Raw genomic sequence first — 22929 nt, 5'->3', positions numbered from 1 at the left:
TATACCACTCTTGGGCACATACTCAAAAGATGTTTTATCCTACCACAGAGACTTTTACTCAACCATGCTTATGGCTGCTCTGTTCATAATAGCCAGAAATTGGAAACAACCTAGATGTCCCTCAATAGAAGAATGGATAATGTGCACATTTACATAATAGAATATTACTCAGCCATTAAAAAATAAAATAAAATCATAAAATTTGCAGGTAATAGATGGAACTGAAAAACATCATCCTGAGTGAGGTATCCCAGACCCTAAAGGATAAATATGGTGTATTTGTTTATTCGTAGATATTAGCTGTTAAGTCAATGATAACCAAACTACAATCTGTAGAACTACAGAGGTTATGTATAGAGTAATGGACTAGGGAATACACATAGGAAAAGGAAATAGAATAGATAATTATGGATAGGGGTGCTGGAATGGGAGGATCAAGAGGGGAGGGGAGAGAGGGAATAGGAAGCTGAGGGAGAGAAAACAGGGAGAGACAGCTAAAATTAAGGGTCATTTGTGCAGTAGTATGGAAACCTAATACAGACGGTGATCTAAATAAAATTGCCAAATAATAGGGGAGATAAAATCCCAGTTGGCCATCTTTTGTCACCAAATGAAGTTTCTAGTACCAGAGCTGGGTTACATCTAATTGAGTTGTTGGCCAACGGGGTCGGTCCTGTGGGAATCCCCATACAACCCAGGCTCTTGCCAAGACTAAAGGTTGCTTTCCACAAAATGACAACAAGGCCCATCACTGAAGACAATATCTCACAACTCTTAAACACAAAGAAATCAAGCTGGTACCTACATAGAGCCTTCACCCCTACGAGCTAATGTCTCTGGTACCGGAAGGCATTCAATATGCTACCAAAAGAGAAACATAAATATCAAGCCAGCCACAAACTCTTTGATCTAAAATGCTGTCCTGCCTCCAAGATATGGCAGGGCAATGGTGACACAAAGCTTGTGGGAATAACCAATCAATGTCTGATTGGACTTAAGACCTGCTCCAAGAGATGGAAGCCACACCCGACAATGCTTGGGTGACCAAGAACCAGAGACTACATAGCCCCAGGACCTAGGGTAAAACCAAATACTACTGTTCTAAAACAAACAAACAAACCACAGCAATGACTCCTGATGACATTCTGCAATACTCATAGATCAGTGCCTTGCTCAGTCATCATCAGAAAAGCGTCCTCCTGCAGCAGATGGCAACAAATACAGAGATCCATACCCAGACATTATGCAGTTAAGAAACTTTGGAACATTTAGCCCTAAATGGTACGTCTCTATCAAATCCCTCCCCTCATGGCTCTGGGAACACCACAGAAGAGGTGGTAGAGTTTAAGAGCCAGAGGGAATAGAGGACACCAAGAAAAGTAACACCCTCTAAATCAACATGGTCAAGGCTCATATGAACTCAGAAACAGAGGCAACATGCACAGGGCCTGCACAGATCTACACCATGTCCTCTGTATGTATGTATGTATGTGTATGTGTGTATATATATATATATATATATAAAATAGCTTCCAGTTTAGCCTTTTTTTTTTATGGGATTCCTGAGTGTTCTAACAAATGGATCTCTGATTCCTGTGCCTTCTCTTGGGCTCTTTTATTTTGTTTGTTTGTCTTGTCTTATCCCTTAGAAGTCTGTTTGTTTTCTAATAAGAGACAGAAAAGGAGTGGTTCTGGGAGGGGAGGTGGAGAGGAACTTGGAAGAGTAGAAGGAGGGGAAATTGTAATCAGGTTATATTATGTGAGGGAAAAAAATCTATTTTCAACAAAAGGGGTAAAATGGAAAAGAATGGAAGGGAGGGAGGGAGGGAGAGAGGGAGAGAGGGAGGGAAAAGGCCAGCCAACATGCTAGCAATTATGAAAGCTATAGAAACATTCCTACAACCACTGGATCAGAAAAGTAAGGTCATGAAGCTCCCTCCAAGTCCTCATTTTTGGAGAAACCATTATCTAACAGAATCCTAAAAATTCCTACTTGCATAGCATGCTTATTTTATCTAAGAACCTGACTGTTACAAACAGCCTTTTATCCAGAGCACTTTTTGAAAAATTACCAGTAGTAATTATTTAATAACATAGCAGCCAGAAGTATCAGTAACTGGTAGGGTGGAAAAGAAGATGACCAAAACAAAAACAGTAGAAACTGGAGAAGAAGATACCCATAAAAGGCTGAAAAGCTCCCCGCATACTCCTGGAAATGCAGAAGGATGCCAGCAGGTACAGAACTTTGTTCATCTCAGTAGACTAAGACTAAAAGGATATATTATATTCTATATTCAATATAGCCAAGGGCATAAAATGAAATCTCACCATTAGCATCTTATTGGTGGTAGTTTTTTCACACAGGCATCAAAGTCATAGATGCAATGCAAGAGAATAATGAGAGGAAGAGGTAGAAGTATCTTCATTTGCAGAAACTATGAGTTTACACAGAGAAAAGCCTAACAAGCCACACACAAAAAAGACAAATTTAGTAAGGTACTGAATACAAACGCAATAAAATCAGCTGGGCTGCTAAGCATTAACAATGTATAATGCCAAAAGGAAATTAACAATTCAGTTTATAAAAGTGCCAAAGAGTATATATGAATAAATGTAATCAAAAAAGAAAACTGTAAAACTATACAGGAACACTACAAAATACCAAGAAAAAGAAGAAATAAAGGCACAAATGAATTTGAAAACAGTACTAAAATTGTTAAAACAATTGTTCATAGCACCATTCAAAAATCCACCCAAAGTAATCTATGGACCACTTGATACAGTCTTTACAACTGAGGTCCTAATGACACCGTTTTACAAAAGTAAAATAATTGCCATCCCAAAATTTATACAGACTTCAGAAGGTATTCCAGAGAGCTAAGAAATCTTGAAAAAGAACAAAACTAGTATTCCTAACTTCAAAAGTTATTACAAGGCTATCACAGCCTAAACAGTGCAATACTAGGAGGAAGACTTAAGAATAAAGGCCAAAATAAACCCCACATTATCTATAAGGAAAAGGTCTCAGTCTATTTGTGTTGCTAAACTACACTTGGATACTTTTTTTCTTTCTTTGGTTTTTTTGTTTGTTTGTTTGTTTGTTTGTTTGTTTGTTTGAGACAAGGTTTCTCTGTGTAGCCCTGGCTATCCTGAAACTCACTCTGTAGACCAGGCTGGCCTCCAACTCACAGAAATCCACCTGCCTCTGCCTCCTGAGTGCTGAGATTAAAGGCCTGCACCACCACCGCCCACCACTGCCCTGCTTACACTTGGATACTTCGTTGAACAGTTTACTTGCCTTTGGAGAAGACATAAACTTCTCCTTTTTCCTTAAAGGCCTCCTAAGACAAACCAAAGTACAATTCTACAGAAGTCAACGTGGGGAACCAATGAGTTTACTGGGCTTATTTACCAAGTGTGGTGGCAAATGACCTCCAGGAGCACGTGACTCCAAGGCAGCGGCACCACTGAAATGTCTCCCCCTAGCACAGATGACGACTTCCCGGCAGCTGCACAGGTCAAGCCTCCTTTAGTCAACCTTCTATCCTCTCTATATTCTAACACCTCCTGAGACCTCAAGGCCATCAACTAGGGTAGAATTTCATACCACCAGGCAGAAGGCTGGCATCTCAAGTGAGATTCAAAGACTCTCCCCACCACTCCTTCCTTCTATGAGGGAATGTTAACAGTCAGCACGTCCAGTCTCAGTGGTCTCTTCTCAGCAGTCATGGCTGCTCTGATGACAATGACAGCTATTAGGCTCAGAGGATAGTGCTCTGCAATATTTTGGCTCCCAATTCTGAAGGCAGGGAAGTTCTGGAGCGTGTGTCAACATGTCTTCATTTTCTGGAGGGCCTCATATTATGTCATCACATGGCAGAGGAGTGGAAGAGGTAGCAAAGAGAAAAGATCCATGAAAAAGAGATACAGAAGAGAGCCTGGCCTGCTTTAGAGCAGCCCTCTCTCATCCTAACTATCCAGTCTTGAATCCCTAACTCACTCCGAGAAGACCAAAGTCTTGAAGAACTGACCCAGAAAGACATTAGTCCATTCATGACAATGGTGCCCCAGTGGGCTAATTACATTCCACCAGGCCTTACCTCTTAAAGGTCCAAATACCTCACAACGACAATACATGGAGGACCAAGCTTCTAGCACATGACCTTAGCAGGAACAAACTTCTGCAGATGACAAGATATCAATAAAGAAAATGTATCTTTCCAACAAATGGTTCTGAAAAACCTGAATATTCACTTGTAAAAAAAAAGATTCATCCTTACATCCTTCTCATAAACAAAAATTAAACAGACCTAAATATGAGACCTAAAACTATAAAACTCTTAAAAGAAAACATAAGGAAAGTTTCATGATAATGGACTGAGAAATCATTTCTTAGATATGACACCAAAATGACAGACAATAAAAAACAGGAAAAGTTCGAGGCCAGCCTGGTCTCCAAAGTGAGTTCCAGGAAAGGCACAAAGCTACACAGAGAAACCCTGTCTCGAAAAACCAAAAAACAAAACAAAACAAAACAAAACAAAAAAAAAAACCAAAAAAAAAAAAATAGGAAAAATGAATTTCATCATATCAAGAATAGCATCAAGAAAATGATTAGAAAAAGCATAACATAAGAAAGTATTAGTAAATCATATCTCTTATAGGTCTGATGTCCAAAACATATAAAGGATGCCTACAAAAGGAGGAAGGGCAGGGAGGGTAGTGCACTGATAATATATTTAGCATGCACGAAGCCCTGGTTTCAAACCCTGCCATATCAAAAAACCAAAGGTCTAATTTAAAATACACAACTACATTCAAATGAACATTTCTCTAAAGCTATACAAGCGACAATAAGCACATTCAAAACATGTTCAGTATGACTATGACTAATCATTGGGGAGACGCAAACTACAATCATGACAAGATCTTCCTTCACACATATTTGGATAGTTACTACTTAAAAAGGGGATGGGGTCTAGACACATAGCTCAATGGTAGACTACAAGAGTAAGTAACTTTGAGCTTCAGCATTGAAAAACAACTACCACCAAACAAAAACAATGAAAAATAAATATATTAACAGAATTGAAAGCTCTTAAAGACATGTTTCGACACCAATGCTCAGAGCAGCAGAAGAAGCAACCTAAAGGTCCACTAAATGGATAAAGTGAAACACGATCTATATCCACATAATGAAATTCTGCCACAAGCTACAATTTAGAGTAACCTTGAGATGTTATGCTGAGTAAAATACACTTATATCAGTGGTTCTCAACCTTCCTAAGGTTCAACCCTTTAATACAGTTCCTCATGTTGTGGTGACCTCCAACCATAAAATTATTTTGTTGCTACTTCATAACTGTAATTTTGCTACTGTTATGAATCATAAATGTCTAATATGCAAGATATAAGAAAAGTGACCCCCCAAAGGGGTAGTGACCCAAAGATTGAGAACAACTGACTTAATAAAGTAAGTACGATAATCAAAGCAGAAAGAGGACTGGAAATTGCCTGCCGTGTCTTTAAGAGAGAAAAGCCGACAGGAGCTGGGAGGCAGTGGTAAGCCCACAAGGAAGCAGAAGCACATACTACCACAAAACTGTGCACTTTAACTTCTGAAATGCCACCACATGAAGCAGGGGTCTTGGTTTTGTGGATAAAAATGTTACCGTATTTTTTAATTTAATAGAATTTGTAGTATTAGCGTTCATCATTTATGACCTAATCTTTTATTATAAATGAATACTTAGTTGGAGTTCCTACTCTTTTAAAAAAAGAAATTTGCAAACTAGCAAAATTTCAAAAAGGAAAATTAATAAAAATATAAAACTACCCAGTTAATTTGGAGAGGGAAATTCTAGATTTACTCAAGAACATGCCAGTAGAAGAAGAATAAAAAAACAAAAAGGGGGCTCAACAGGCATCCTCTTTAAACTCTAGGTGGTAACCCCTGATGCACCACTGTGATGCCCAGGGAAGACAGGGTGGCCTAGAAGCCCAACTACTTCCTTAAAAGCATCCAACTTTTGTATAACTACCTAAAATGCTTCATTTGGGGGCAGACAATGTGGGCTCCACACAGATGCAGCAGATCCACATGTCTCTTTGAGGGAAGGCTATGGTGCTAATGGACTAGAACAACATGATACGCAAGGTCATTCGGGGCATCTGGAAAACAACCCAGCTCTGAAGAAACTGTTGCCCCATATCTGGGAGAACATGGGCTTTGAGGACCTCAGTGAGATTAGGGGCATGCTGCTGGCTGATACTAAGGTACCAGGTTGCCACCCGTGCTGGTGCCATTGCCCTGTGTGAGGTCACTGTGCCAGCCCAGAATACCCTTTTCTTCCAGGCTTAGGTATCACCACTAAAATGACCACTGAAATTCTGAGTGACGTGCAGCTGACAAAAACTGGAGACAAAGTAGGAGCCAGTGAAGCCACGCTGCTGAATAAGCTGACCAGATCTCCTCCTCCTTCGGGCTGATCATCCAACAGGTGTTAGACAGTGGCAGCATTTACAACCCCACGTGCTTGACACCACAGAGCAGACTCTGCACTCCCGCTTCCTAGAAGATGTCCGATATGTTGCCAGTGTTTGTCTGCAGACTGGTTACCTGACTATTTCCCCGGCGATGTGTGATGTACTCTATTATCAATGGGTACAAGCGGGTCCTGGCTTTGTCTGTGGAGACTGAGTACACCTTCCCACTTGCTGAAAAGGTCAAGCCCTTCTTGGCCGATCCATTGGCATTTGTGGCTGCTGCCCCTGTGGCTGCCTCCACCACGGCTGCTTCTGCTGCTACTGCAGCCCCAAACAAGGCTGAAACCAAGGAATCAGATGAGAATATGGGATTTGGTCTTTGACTAATCCCCTCGGAGCAACCAACTCAGCCAGCTTAACTTAAGAAACACAGAAATAAAGGCTTACTTCTCTTTAAAAAGGAAGTGGAGGGATGAAAATAAAAGCAAGCAAAAAAAAAAAATGCTGCTTAACATCTCATACTAACTCCAAATACAAGCTTATGCTGCAGGCCAAAGAACAGAAATTCCCACGATTGATTGAATCAATCAATCACTGTCCCTAGGGGGCAGCATGCTACTTTTAAAACTTCAGTACCTAAACTATAGCTGGCCATGATAGTCTGGGCCTCTAATCCACACACATAGGAGTAGAAGAAAGAGAATGAGATATGCTGGGTCATCTAGGACTACAAAGCCAGCTGAAGGCCAGCCTGAGCTACATGACAGACTGTCTCAAATAAATAAATATTTAAGATCCAATACTAGTCTTTCACACAAGTAGTTTCTTCTACTTACATCCACTGAGCTTTAAAACCAGAGGCAGAAGACATACAATATCTTAGGAATGCACACCTAATACTGTCAACCTATTTTTATAAATGGTGCATAGAGAGTTATTAACTTTATTTCTAAAGATGAAGAAAGAGGCTAACAGAGCGGGCACAACTCTGGCAATGTTACATTGCTAGAAAATATAAAATCTAGCATGCCAGGAATTTGAGGCTAAAATCAATGTATCAGACCCAAAAGATTAATGTGTTTGTTTAATCAATTAAGCACCCTGTGGTCCAGGAATTATTCAAAGCACAGCATCTACTATAGCTCATATATTAACTAAGGCAGTAGGAAGTACTTCAGAAACAATTTGGAGGGGTTAAGGATAAAGCTTGCCTAGCACGTAGAAGGATGTTTAATTGCTAATATTGAAAAAAAAAAAAGGCCTTATCAGCTCTAGGACCATCAGAGGCTTTCCCTTCTATCTGATTTTCTTGAAATACTCATTCTCAGGATACTTCTCTCAAAACTCAGCTACCATGGCCCTCTCTCTCAGCCACAATGCAGAGTTTAGAAATAAGGTCTCTAATCTACAGCCTCGGCTGAGCCTATGTTTGAGTTACTAGACATATGAACAAGGATGCCTGGAAATGGATTCTCCAGCCCCCAAACATTCTGACTCCCAGACATTCCTAGCCTAGTAAGCATATATTGTATTATAGAAAAGAAAACAGCAATCACTCCTGGGCCCTGTTACATTGGAATTTCTCACACATAGAATCTACAAATACTAAAATGGTGATTGCTTCATGTCACTAAGTGTTGGCATAGCTTGTTAAGTACCAATAATAACTAGAATAGCTCATGTCTGTCACTTCATTCTTAAAACAATGATAGTCTCTGAAAATGCAAAGATGTCCAACATGCAGCCCACAGGAACACCTGACCAAGGAGAGCTATGGATGATGGTACAGATGTCATCCAGATGCCATATGGATCTGTAGGTTCATGTGGCCTGAGGGTTACTTGGGGGTCCCCATGTACACCATGCTACCAGGACTGTACCCCACTATGGACTCCACAGTGGCCTAAAGTGTTGTTTTTGATAGTGTTCACTAGGTTGGCAGCAAGTCTCAGTAGAAAGAACATCCCTTTGGCCGCAGTGGTTTGCTCCAGACCACAGCTCTCCTAAGAGCTCTTTTAAAAGGTATTTGTGCACACAGATGTGAAAAACAAAACAAAACAGTGAACTAACTTAAAACACTGAGGGTTTTCTTTTTTGTTGTTGCTATTGCTGTTGTTTTTTCTCTCTCTCTCTCTGTCTCTGTGTGTGTGTGTGTGTGTGTGTGTGTGTGTGTGTGTGTTAACTTGTGCACAGTTCTCAAGCACATACTTTGCAAATGAGAATACTGTGTTGAAATGCCAAAAGCATGGCTAAAAGGATTAGGTGACTGGCCCAAGATTATACAAGCAAAATTAGGAGAAAATTAGGAGAAGCACTTGAAAACAGATCTACTTAATCACAAAGACACCCTTTCTACCATATTTTAATGGCTTCTACTTCTTCAAGCTAAAATAATTCTTACTGTGTTTTTCTGTCACCCATGGAAGAGTCTAAATTAATTGAAAAAGAGACATCACTGGTTTCCAAAACTTTGGTTTGATCTACTGTATAATCTACCTCAACATTACTAGAAAACTGAAAACAGAATGAAGTCACATATTAAGATGTTAGCACACAACTTTAATCTTAGCACTTGGAAGGCAGAAGTAGGTAGATCTTTGAGTTCAAGGCCAGCATAGAGAGTTCCAGGTCAGCCAGGGCTTCACAGCGAGACCCTGTCTCAAAAACAAAAAAAAAGTTAAACTAAGATCCAAGAACTCACTGCTCCTATGTGTTGGGAGCGGGAGGTTTCCAGGGAGGCTGACAATCAGTATCAGAGTTTTGCTATTTTATCTAACTTAGCTTTCCCCCATCCCCTTAACCTCTCAAAAAGCAACAACAAAAAGACCAACAAAAAATTCCTAAATTGTCTTCCTAAGTCACTGTACAACAGAAAAATGTTTTTGATGCAAAAATGAGTATATGCAAATGAATGAGCAAGGCAGCAAAAACAGGGCATCCATGACACCAATTATTAGGTCTGTTAAGTACTCTGAAGTTACTATGCTGAAGAAGAGGGTTTTCAAAGCAAAGCAGAGGTCACGCCTTTTTAATAACAGCAACATTGGGAATGCTTAGAAAGCCACTGAGATAATATCCTAAATTTTAATACCCACAGCTTCCTTGAGGCAGCCATTCCATTTTCCTGAACTATGATTTCCTCTTCTGTTAAAGGAATAGAATGTTTTGTGTTCTGTAATCTATATTGTCCTTTATAGTAACCATGCCATATATGACTAAACACTTAAAAATGTGATTTATATGGCTTAAGAATTGTCTTTAATGAGTACTGAGGACTGAACCCCAGACCTTACATGTGTACTCAAGGGCTCCATCATTGAGACAATTACCCTCAGCCTCAAATGTTTTTTAATTAAATTAAAGTTGCCACTTCTGGTTAATGCTTTCCCACTGCACAACACAGGACTACAAGAACTAACTGCAAGACTACAAGATCTCTGCATAGCCTCCTAGTCCTAATTATTTAAAAGTCTAATCTCTCTAAAATTGAGTAACTAAATAAATCTAACCACATAATTGGAAATACGACCACAACAAGGGGATAAAACAATCCTAGTAACCATTAAGCAGGTTCTTGACCAGAACTGATAAAACAGTCCTGTAAGGAGGGGGCTGGAAAGATGGCTTAGTGGTTAAGAGCATTTGCTGCTCTTCCAGAGGACCAATGTCTGGTTCCCAGCACTCACATGACAGGTCACAACTCTCTGTAACTCCAGTTCCAAGGGATCCAAAGCCCACTTCTGGCCTCTGTAGGCATCAGGCATATACATAGTAGCACAGACATACATACAGGCAAAACACTCATATGTACATAAAATAAAATCTTAAAAACTTTTCCTGTATGGAGCCAGATTAATGTTTTTGTTTGTATGCTTTTTTTAATATGCATTGGTGTTTTGCTGCATTTCTGTGTGAGGGTATCAGATCCCCTGGAACTGGAGTTACAAACAGTTGTGAGCTATCATGTGGGTGCTAGAAATTGAACTCAGGTCCTCTGGAAGAGCAGCCAATGCTCTTAACTGCTGAGCCATCTCTCCAGCCTGAGCTAGATTTTTAAAAATTGAGGTTTTATAGGTAAGTGATCTTTATTGGAACAACTTAATTCTAGCATTATAGCATAAAATCAGCCACAAATAACAAAAACAAATCAGTGTGGCTGTGTTCCAAAAAATTTTACTGATACTGAAGTTTGAATTTCATAAAATTTTCACAGGTCACCAAATATTATTCCTCTTTTGATTTTTTTTTTCAAGAATTAAAGAGGCTAGGGACATAGCTCAGTGCTAGAGCACCTGCCTAGCAAAGACAAAGCTCTGATTTCGATCCCCAGCACTGCAACAAAACAAAGAAAATTCAAAAGTTAAAGTTATTTTGCTGGGCAGTGATGGCGCACGCTTTTAATCCTAGCACTCAGGAGGCAGAAGCAGCCTAGTCTACTACAGAGCTAGTTCCAGGACAGCTGGGTTACACAGAGAAACCCTGTCTCAAAAAACCGAGAGAGAGAGACAGAGAGAGAGAGAGAGAGGGAGGGAGGGAGGGAGGGAGGGAGGGAGGGAGGGAGGGAGGGAGGGAGGGAGGAAGGGAGGGAGGGAGGGAGATTAAAAACTTTTTAAAGCTTTCTTTCTTACAATTCATAGGTAATACAAAATAGGTGATCAGACTTGTCTCACCTATCTACGTCTGCCACCACACTATGCTTAATTCATAACTACATAACTTTGACAGAATATGCTGATGAAAACTCAAATAAGTATAAAAAGAAATGTGTTACATATATTATAAACAAACGAAACAACCACAAGCTGGGCTGATGAGATAGCTGAGCAGATACAGGCACTTACCACCAAGCTTGGCAACCTGAGTTCAATCCCCAGGATCCACATTGTGGAAGGAGAGAATCAACTCAACACCAAGTTGTCCTCTGACCTCTACATACACACCCAATTTCCACTGTGGCTATGGAAATGAGGAAGAAGCCTTAAGCTTGGTCACAAAATCTGAGAGGCTAGTTTAAGTGAACATTAGAGGATTTGAGGTGTAGAAAGTCAGTTAGTACAAAATACCAGTGGGAACACTAGTTCATACGGAAGAGGGGGGGTGTTAAAGAACCAAAAACCTTAAGAGCTTATGAAATCAGAATGAGTTACCTTCATTTTATATTTAGCCAATAAAGCATGCAACTCGGTTGGAAAGGACAGAGAGGAAGTCTCTACATATTAAAATCATAATCTTCAAGGTATATTTTGTATAGAAAAAATATAATACAAAACATTTGTACAGTAAGCTAGTTTCTACACGCACAAACAAGTGAACTACAATCTATCTTTTTCTTTTTTTCTTTTTTTGGTTTTTCGAGACAGGGTTTCTCTGTGTAGCTTTGCGCCTTTCCTGGAACTTGCTTTGGAGACCAGGCTGGCCTCGAACTCACAGAGATCCGCCTGCCTCTGCCTCCCAAGTGCTGGGATTAAAGGTGTTCGCCACCACCGCCTGGCTCTATCTGTTTTTATTTGCAGAAATGCTGTCCAAAAAGGAAAGGAGGCTACCTATGAGGAGTAAGGAAGGTAGAAGCAGTAGTGTTCAAACTTCTCTACATAGACCTTCTTATATTATTTTGAAATCTGAATCAAGTAGCCACATTACTGGTTCAATAAAGGAAGTGAGAGTCTAAAAATAATGGAGCCAGGCATGGTGACTTGTGCCTATAATCCCAGAATTTAGGCAAGTCATGGGTTAGACTATATAATAAATTCCAAGCTAGCCTGAGAAATAAAACATCTGTCTGAAAACATTGAATAAAATAAATTGAGAGGGCTCTGATGATGTATAGCTGTTAGTTAGAAACTGTAACTTACCTACATATTTTGACTATATTATTTGCATATAACTAACAGTAGCGGATCTATATCACTTATAACTGTACAACAGATTTCTAATTTATCTAAAGAAAGACAATATAAGCTTCTTAAGAATGAATAGGAATGAAAAGTGCCAGGCATGGTGGCACACACCTTCAATTTCAGAGCTCAGGAGACAGAGGCAGGCACTCTGAGCTTGAGGCCACCTTGATCTACAGAGCAAGTTCCAGGACAGCCCTGTCTCAAAAACCAAAAAAAAGAAAAAGAAAAAGAAAGTTAACAAATGATGCTTGTATTATCCTAAAGACTCACTAAGATGACAATCATCTGAAATGGGAGCAGGGAGCCGTCCCACATTGTTGCAGGAAACTTGATTGAACTGTGATAATCCTAGACTGTTAAACAGTTTACCTTGAATGGAGGACGGAGCTAGAGACTAGCCCACCCTAACTGGCCATAGAGAAGCCAGCAATTTGGATAGAGAAGACACACAGGAAGGAAAGGACAGGGACTTGAGTTTGGCGCTTCCTTTTTGGTTTTGGAACAGTGAAGAGAACCATCTCTTTACTGGGTGTCCAGACAAAAAGCAAGGTCAGTTAGTCACTAGCTCCACCCCGACTCAAGGAAAACTTTATTTAACAGTTGAATGTCACAGTGAGATCAAAATTCCCGTAAGATCAGATATCTACAAACTTAACTCAAGAGCAGTTTCTGATAGTAGATACTGCTGTAAGGTTCTGCTTACCTGCCTTCCAAATAACCTTTCTTTCCCTTAATCCCAACAATGTTTATATACATGCAATCTTAAAAACTGATGCTTTTCTTGATGCTGTCTCTTAATCTTCTGGTCCAGACAGTCCTTCTTCTCAAATTTCTTGAAGGACTGTCTGGTTTGTATTTATGATGTCTAGTTTCCTCAACTGTGTTTCTTAATAAAGCCCTATTCTATAACTCTTCTGCTAAATCAACATGCTGTGGATATCACAAAGGGGATATGATACAGATATGATAGGATGAGAGGGTAGATTAATAAATCTACTTTTAAAGAACTTGTTTAAATGTTTTACATTGGTATAGATTTTAGTTTATTGATACAAACTTAAAGTTGATTTTGTTATACTGTGTGTATACTTCTACTCTTGTTTAAGGAGTTATGTTTGTACAGCTCATTTAAAATTGTAGTGGATAATTAAAAAATAGATTAATAATTAGTCATCTATGATAATCATACTCATAGCCATGTTAGTTAAGTCTTCTAGGTATACATAGATATATTTCAGATAGATAGGTACTCTTCAAATACTTCAAAGACCTACAGAATATGGCATTTAAAATATTTAAAAAATTTAGACTTTCTGGACAGTAAGACATGTCTGCTCCTGGCAGCACCGATTTACTTCAGAGAGGAGGATGGGCATCAAAGACACTATATATGGAGTTTATCTTCACCTTGACAACAATAGCCATTTGGACAAGAAACTGTTCTTGCCTGGACTGCTTGAATGACTGGACATGCAGGACCCATGGAAAGGTGACCACTGAACTTTGCTTGGCAAAATGGTCCTTTAGGTTCCTGCTTCACAGAGAAAACTGCCAGACATCCTACAGAACACAGAGAAAAATGACTGAGAGACTCTAGCCCTGTGGGCTGAAGACAGACGCCCCAACTCTACAAGAGAACTTTGAATGACTGTCCAGGCTGCCAGCTGACTCCGTCTACCATGTAACACTCCCGAAAGTTGCTTGCATCCTTCTCCCATTTCTCAGGTAGAATTATATCCTTCTGATGTCTTTGATGTAGTTGAAGACTAGATAGTTATAATTTCCTCAGTTATGATAAAAGATAAATTAGATGTAAAACCTTAGACTCACAAATATAAAATAGACAGGATATCTTCTTTAATATTGTAACTATAATTCTTGCTTGATAATTGTTTTGTTATCTGTAATTTTACTATGTGAAAGTTAAAACCTTTTTTGAAAAAAAAAAAGAAAAGGGGAAGTGCTGTGGATATCGCTCTGTATAAATAAAATGCTGATTGGCCAGTAGCCAGGCAGGAAGTATAGGCAGAACAAGCAGAAAAGAGAATTCTGGGAAGTGGAAGGCTGAGGCAGAGAGACACTGCCAGCCGCCGCCATGACAAGCGAGATATAAGGTACCGGTAAGCCATAAACCATGTGGCAACTTATACATTAATAGAAATGGGTTAATTTAAGATATAAGAACTAGATAACAAGAAGCCTGAGCCATTAGGCCAAACAGTTTAAATAATATAAGCATTTGTGTGTTTATTTTATAAGTGGGCTGCGGGACTTCCGGGACTTGGTGGGACACAGAGAGAAAACTCTCCAGCTACAGCAACAGGCCTCTAATAAGTGTAAATCAGAATCAATTTAGCACCATCTCAAAAGATTTCCTCTGCTATACTACCACCTCCACATTCCCACCTATTCTGAAAAATCTATAGAGCCTGAGATGAAACCCAAAGAACTTAATGTTTAATCCACATCTCAATCAGCTGGCTTGCCAGAATCTACTTGAAAACCAACTAGCTAAGGTCACTAATAACTTCTCAATAGTCCAAATCACAGCACTTCTGGCTTAATCTTTGACTTAGCATTTGACACTTTCCCAAAATTCTCTACCTTTTACATTCATTCAGTCCTCTTCCCATCTAAGAACACTTAATCTTTCAATGATGATGGTTAGGACCACAATGGTCACGTTCATAAACTGACAAAACAACATTTCAACAATGAACTATAAAACCTATGCAACTTTAAATCCATTGGCTTCCAAATCAGACTTGCATGGGTAGTCAGGGTACTGCAGTATAGGAGTATGATACTTTAGTAGCAACAAATCTGAATCTGAAAATTTTGTCTTGTTTTTACACTTACAGACCAAAAGGCACGTGACTTTAAAATGTATTTATTTGTATATTTGCTTTTTGTGTCTGTTAGGAAGGATGTATGATGATACACAAGAGGTCATGCAGATGTTTGCACATGAATGTAGAGGCCATGGGTCAACTTTTGGTGTTATTTTTGGGAGCTGTCCACCCTTTGTATTTTAGGGCAGGGTTTCTCACTGATATTTGAAACTTGCCAATTAGTCTAGGCTGGCTGGACAGAAAGCCCCAAGAATCCACCTCTGCTAAGATCACAAACTTGTGCCACTACACCTGACTTTTTACATGGTGCTGGGAATTGAACTTAGATCCTCACATATCCACAGTAAACAATTTACTAAGCTGTCTCATCAGACTGACACACACCTTCCAGAATTTTACCTTTGTTTTCCTCCAAACTTCTCTACAAATTTTTGTTATAATTAAAGAAAAACAAATAAATGGGAAGTTTCTACTCTGACAGCATGTCCTGAGGAACTATGGGCCTCAGAGGTAGCAGGGAAGGAGACATTAGCAGGGAAGACACCAGTCTGGGGTTGGGAGAGTAGCACACACAAGATGACTGAGCAAGTAAGTAGTTACACTAAAGATCGGTAAGAACCAATTTCTTGCTGATGGAGAAAAAAGAGTCATAAATACAGAAGGAGACATAGGTCATTGGTTCTTGCCTAGCATGCCTGAGTTCCTGGGTCTAAACCTCCATACTAACAGAATTAAAACAAAATCTAACATAAACACAGAAAGAGAAAAGGCTGGAGAGAATTCTGGAGTTCTAGACTACTGGTTTACCAGTTTAAACAAACACCTCCTCTACTGAGAGAAATCAGGATACCTTGGAGGAAGGAATGATCCCACAGCTGGAACAGAAAAATATAAGATGATTTAGAATACACTGGAAAGTACACCAATGATGGGGACATGCCCAGAAGACAAGTCAACTTCAAAGGGTTCCACTACAAAATCTGGAACAGTGAAATAAAATTGAGCAGTGAAATAAAATTTCAAATCACAGGACCTAATAAAAACCACCAAACGGGAGCCGGGCGATGGAGCTGGGCGATGGTGGCACACGCCTTTAATCCCAGCACTTGGGAGGCAGAGCCAGTCGGATTTCTGTGAGTTCAAGGCCATCCTGGGCTACAGAGTGAGTTCCAGGAAAGGTGCAAAGCTACACAGAGAAACCCTGTCTCGAAAAACCAAAAACAAAAAAACCAAAAACCACCAAACGGGAACAAAACCATGAGAATATATCTGTATCGAGTGAAAGAATGCCTACTCTGACAGGGGGTAAATCTAAGTGATAATGTTTAAGCTCTGATGAGAGGTATTGGTACAGTCTTGGGTGTCTCTCCACCTAAGAACAGTGGGCCTTAGTGTGTGCAAAAGCCATAGGTTTGATCCTCACCACCACAAAAGAGGAGTTAGAGATTTAGCTCAGTGATACAGCACCTGCCTAGGAAGCACAAAGCTTTGGGTTTGGTGTCCAGTATGAGAACAGGAAAAAACAAAAGCAAACCTAAAAGGTGAAAATGATGACTTCACATGAGTTACAGAGTAGAGACACTCAGCAAGCATGAGCTTACAGTGTTCAAGGTCAAACATCAACAGTGGTGGGCCAAGACTGTCTCTGGGTAGTGCACTAAGAATAGCACATCTTTCTGTGGTCGGCAGTTCTGCCAACAATGTCCTCAGTGTGCATGTGAGCAGCCACTGGGAGCATTTTACTAAAAGGACATGTTACAGAATAAAAGGACTGTACTATTTGAAACTGCCAAGGTCATTAAAGACAGGAAAGGTTACTGAAAAGTTGTTCTAAATTCAAGAAGGGTAAAGAGGGACTAGCAAGATCACTTAGAAGGTAAAAATGCCTGCCACCAAGCCTAACAATCCACCCACATGGCGGAAGGAGAGAATCAACTTCCAAAAGTTGTCTTCTGACCTTTATACAATTGTCTTAGCACATAGTAAAACACACAAAATTAAGGCCAAAAAAAGTTTAAACAAAAGAAGAGTGAAGAGACATGACAATTAAATGCAATATATGATCCTAAACTGGCTCCTGGACTAGAAAGGAAAAAGAAATACTATTCGGATCACTGGGAAAACATGACTGGCATCTATGGACCTGAAGTTAGTGTTCTATGAGTGCTCGTTTCCTGATGAGGCATTTTGCAGGAGACTGTCCATATTTTGGTAAACAGAGACTAGAATATTTAGGCATTTTGTCTACAACTTGCTCTCAAGTGGTTCGGAAAGTCTAATCAGATTACAAATGGTGCATTCATTAGAAATGTGGAACTATCGATGAGAATGCACCAGCCAAGAGATTAGGTAGTTTCACCAAACCTTGAGAATCCAATTAAGTACAGTTTAAGAGGGGCTGAGGTGAGGACATGACTAGGTCAGTAGAATGTTTACCTAGCATGCACAAAGTCATGCGTCCCACCCTCAGTATCACATAAATTGGGCATGGTGGAACATTGCTGTAATCCCAACATTTGGAAGGTGCAGACACGAGGATCAAAATTTTAAGGTTGTCCTTGGCTACACAGAGAGCTCACATCAGCCTGAGCTTCATGAAACCCTGTCTCCAAAAAACAACAAAATAGATACAGTAAAAGAGAAAAAGTATCAATTCCAATGTCAGAAGAATCTCTGGACCACTGAAAGGAGATCACCAAGTCCACTTTATTAAGTCAAAAATAACAAGATGTCCCAGGCTAATCTTGAATACACATATAGTATATAGCTAGTTCAACACTGAAATGTGGTTGAAGGGGTTTCAGGAGTTCTTTATATATAGTCTAAGAATTTTCATTAGGTACGAAATTGCTTCAAAGTGTCAATTTTCAAAAGTTCAGTGTAAACTCATGACAATCATGGTGCCAGCAAAAAAACTGGTTCACTAAAATATACTCAGAAGTATTTGGCCCTCCCTCCCCAAAGGAGAACTGCCAAAGGATAAATCTCAGCACAAACTTTGTATTTTTTCCTCCTTCCCCCAGGTCTAAATGTAGTCCCATTCTTTACATCCCCATCTCTACTTCTTATCATAATACCTCACCTGCACCACTGGAACAGAATTCTTGTCTCCCTGATATCCTTATAAAACTCTGCACCATTAACTCTACAATCAGGAACCCATACTTTTAAAATTTATACTTAATTTTATTTACTTATCCAAATTATCTGTAACCTACTGCTAATGTCAATTTACAAGGCAAGAAAATGAAAGGATATTTCATATACGCATTCACACATTCATTAACCAAGAAAACAATGAATAAGTTAAGTACCAAGGGAAGTGAGAATGGAGAAGGGAGAGTAAGAGATAGTTGAGCTAGGCACAGCAGCTCAAACCTATAATCTCAACACTCCATAAGGCTGAGGCAGGAGGACTATAGTTTGGGATCAGACTGAGCTAAACAGTGAGACCCTGCTTCAAAAAGAAAAATGAGGAAGACATTGACTTGAGTTTTAATTTATGCTCACTTTAGGACTTCATATTTATTTTATTTTTTATGACATGGTAGGGATGCCAAAGTAGAGTGGATATAAGTTCCAATATTTAGAACTTCTAAAACTCTACTTTTCCCAACTTGACATTAAATAAATAAAACAATCATTTATCACACTGGGATAATCCAAGGAGATGATTTAAAGTCAAGAGAAACCATCCTCAAGGTTCTAATATGCTCAACAGGAAGCTGCATTCTAAAGCACAAGAGTCATCTGACCTGGTCTCATCTCCTACCAGAGAGAACCCACATAGGAACAAAAACTATGCCCACTTAGAGATGGACATATACAGTAAGACAACTTGTGTTTCTTTAAACATACTACATAATCTTTCACATTTCTGACTTTTATACATGCTGTTCTACCCTGATCAATTCCAACTCATCCTTCAGGACCATATCCAAATGCCAATTCTCATTTCCCCCAGATCTTAATACATTGTCACTCTGAATTGTGTATGTGGATTAGGTATGATCAGCCTAGAACTGGAACTCAAAGAAAAGTATTAAACTGCATTTACCTTTATACATAATATTGTTCCCATTATATCAGAAATTCAAATGTTTGATTAACAGGTAAAGGAACTTGCTCCATTGTTCCCCAATAAGACAAATTTTTCAAAATTTCAATAATTAAAAGAAGGTACAACTATTTTCCCAAAATAAGAACATCTACAGTCTACTTTTATAAAAGAGGTATTTGGGATAACCCTGAACCATTATCCCAGGCCTCTAGTTTTAGACTGAGGACATAAACAAAATGTTTAACAATAGGCAAATGACTTAGTTTAGTAAGTCATCTGAATGTTTATCATTTGAATTATGATCATGAATACGGAACTATAAAACAAAAATTTGCTATGCCAACTGCTATGTACTTAAAGGATAGTCTTAGATGCTTCATATATATATTCTTAGTACTCAACTACAATTCAAGGCCACACTAGCACTCAGAAGCCAGAGACAAAGAGATTGCATTTGTTCAAGGTTAGACTGGGCTACATAAAAAGTTTCAGGTCTGAGTTACAATATGAAGCCTTGTCTCAAAAACAAATTAACAAACAAACAAAAAAAAATCAACTGGCTTAAAGGTCATATAATTTGCCACAGTTTATAAGATCAGATTTTTAAACTCATTTGTCTGGTTCCAAAGTCCATGATCCTTTTCATATATTAAAAGGCCTCCACTATGCAATGTTTCCAATATATTATACTCAAAATTGTATCTTGATCACAAAACTTTAACACACACACACACACACACACACACACACACACACACACACACGGGGGGGGGGGGGAGGGAGTGTGTGCTGTTGCCTAGAAAGAAACAAAAATATCAATTAAAATGGTGATTGGGATAAATGTTAATAATTTTTTATATAAAACTTTCTTTTTAAAAAAATGCTAAACAGGGATTAAACTCATGGAGCAATACAAAAGAAACAGCCCTTGTTTTAAATGTTATTAGATAAAAGCTTACAAAAAATAAGAAGCGGGTCTGGGAAGATGGCTCAGTGGGTAAGGTGCTGAATTTGAATTCCTAACACCTAAAGCTGAAAATGGTGACATGCACCAGTAACTCAAGCAGTAGGCAGAGAACCAAGCTCACTGGCCAGCCAGTTTAGCCAGAACAGCTAAACTCCTGTCCAGATTTGGTGAGAAACCTAGTGTAAAAAAAGTAAGTAAAACTACAGTGGACAAAGGACTGAGGAAGACATCCCAGTGTTGCCTTCTGGCCTCTGCATGAGCCTGCATGGGCTAGCACACAGCTGTGAACACACACATGAACTTTTTTTTAATTAACGAAGAATATACAAAGCTTTATCTAAACAATCACACATTAACCCCACGGTATTTACTGCCGGGTCTGAAAGCCAGACCATTGTGACTGGATTAATCAGCAGCCTTCTAACAAAAAGGTGAGTTCTGAGGAAGACTTAAGAGCAGCAGACCCTGTAAATTGAGGAAGCAAGGGTGAAGGGAAACACAATGTTGTTGTTTTAAGCAAGACTAACAACCCAAGTCAGCAAGATCAAACTGGGAGAAAAGTCTTCAAGTCCCAGCAAACGGGTTAAGAATCACTTTGATGAGTACCAGGAGCTGCTATATATCTTACATGGGGAGGTGGCAAGGACTGCCTCTTTCCTGTGCTTCATGAGTCCAGTGCCACGTTCAGCAATTCTATTTTTTAAAGTTGCTAATCTTAACAAAAATGTAATGGGATTTTTAAAGATTCAGTTTTTATTACAACATGCAGTTCAGTAGCAGAAAACTTGTCTAACATCACCTTGGCTCCATGTTGGAATAAAAAAAAGGAATAGTTTGGGTCACACAATGCTTTCACCAAACAACTGTGTATGAGAGTATGCGCAGAAAATAACCCCTTATCCTCTGTGTACACTTTATATTCTTCTCAAAAATAAATTCCTTACATGAATAGTGAACACAATGGAGAGGGAGAACACCTTCAGAAATAACGCTCATGAATACTAAATGCCATTGTACATTGTAAGAAGTTACTGAACTTTAAAGCAAGATGGGGGTCAGTGGTAACCCCTTCACTTCTCAACAGGTTAAATTGAAGCTCAAGAACTAAGTAAGTTGCCTTGATGTCATGACTAAACCTGTGGAAGACTGAATGCCAGACCTCAGATTTTCTAGGAAGCAAGATCTAAAAATTGTGCTACTCAAGACTGCAAAACTAGCAACCACATTTGGCTAGGAAAAAATATATATACATATGTGTGTGTGTGTGTGTGTGTGTGTGTGTGTGTGTGTGTGTATGTGTATGTATATGTATATTGTTGTTTTGTTTTGTTTTTTGTTTTTCTCGAGACAGGGTTTCTCTGTGTAGTTTTGGTGCCTGTCCTGGAACTTACTCTGTAGACTAGGCTGGCCTCGAACTCACAGAGATCCACCTGGCTCTGCCTCCCGAGTGCTAGGATTAAAGGCGTGCGCCACCACCACCCGGCTTGGCTAGAAATTTAAAATGATTAAAACTAAATGCAACTTCAAACTCAGTTTCTCACATATACCAGAGTCATATGTCCAAGTGTTCTATAACCTATACATAGTTAATGGCTACCATATCTAACAGGATAGGAAGAAAAAATAGTTCCCTCACATTTGTCAATTATACTTCAATAAATCTGGGAAAGAGGGGAAAGTATTTCCATCACTACAGAAAATGTAACTGGACTGAACTGCTTTAAAGAATAAACTTTAGAGTCAGGTATGGTTTGAATTCCACTTGGAGGGGAGCAGAAGACACAAGACTGACATAACATACACCTCACAAAGTATACTTGATGATTATGTACACTGCCTGGAACTTAACAGATAATAAATATTAACATTCTTCCCCCCAGGATCCTTTACTTTCTACTAGTCTACAGAACATCCTGTTAGAAGACACAATAAGTGAGCCTTCCAAATTAATACCTTCCTCTGAAGACAGTCCACCAGTTTCTTCAAATACTCGTAACCTCTCTTCCAATGCTTCTATTTGGGACTCATGGAATAAAAGATGACTGTGAACATAATAAATGTCCCTTGTATTTTATATGACTATACTGAGTTGTCATTCAAAGGATATAAAATAAACCATACAGTTTCTAGAAAACTGTTCCATGTTGGGAAAGAATATTCTACACTACTTCTTCATTATATTACTTCTCACTATCTGTAGTGATTGAACATTATATGAAAACACAACAATATGTTCCTCTACATTACTTTACTGCCCTCCCCATTCCCCAAAAACCCAACTTCCAGAAACTAAATCAATCTTTAAGGCTTCCTAGTACTTCTACAGAGCCAGTAAATTTAACATCTCTGAACTGTATCATTTTAAAACTCTGTAACATGTAATAATCCAGAAAAACAACAAAACAACTCAGTTCAGTTGTAAACCAGTACATTTCTATCAATAAGCAAATTTCATTTATGAGCAACAATTTATATTTAGCTACATTAAGTCACATAGACTTGCATTCCTAACAAGTTCACCATTTTTGCAATCCTAATATGAAGAATTCAAACAGACCTTTAAACCATTTGTCCTTAAACATCTACCAAACAAGATTCCTACTTTTTTTTTTTTTTAAGATTTCTTGCTTTTTGTCAGGCAGTGGTGTCGAATGCCCTTAATCCCAG

General features: G+C 39.0%; 1 protein-coding gene and 1 pseudogene across 4 annotated transcripts in view; one reads left to right on the top strand and one right to left on the bottom strand.

The window, feature by feature from the left end:
* Ptpn4 (protein tyrosine phosphatase non-receptor type 4) overlaps window positions 1-22929 on the bottom strand; it is a 184403-nt gene that overhangs the window by 158736 nt on the left and 2738 nt on the right. For 3 of the 4 annotated variants that reach the window (XM_059280465.1, XM_059280468.1, XM_059280466.1), the window contains exons 2-3: window positions 22216-22275; window positions 20634-20727 (exon numbers count right to left, since the gene is read on the bottom strand). The exons of the other annotated variant lie outside the window; for it this stretch is intronic. The gene's annotated coding sequence lies outside the window, so the exon portion shown is untranslated. The remainder of the gene's footprint in view (window positions 1-20633; window positions 20728-22215; window positions 22276-22929) is intronic. 4 annotated transcript variants of the gene reach the window in all.
* Window positions 5970-6869, top strand: LOC131925184 (putative ribosomal protein uL10-like; annotated as a pseudogene).

Source organism: Peromyscus eremicus, chromosome 15, assembly GCF_949786415.1.
Source record: "Peromyscus eremicus chromosome 15, PerEre_H2_v1, whole genome shotgun sequence".
Taxonomy (NCBI): Eukaryota; Metazoa; Chordata; class Mammalia; order Rodentia; family Cricetidae; genus Peromyscus; species Peromyscus eremicus.
The sequence above is the reverse complement of the archived record's forward strand: the minus strand, read 5'-3'. Positions and strand labels throughout refer to the sequence as shown.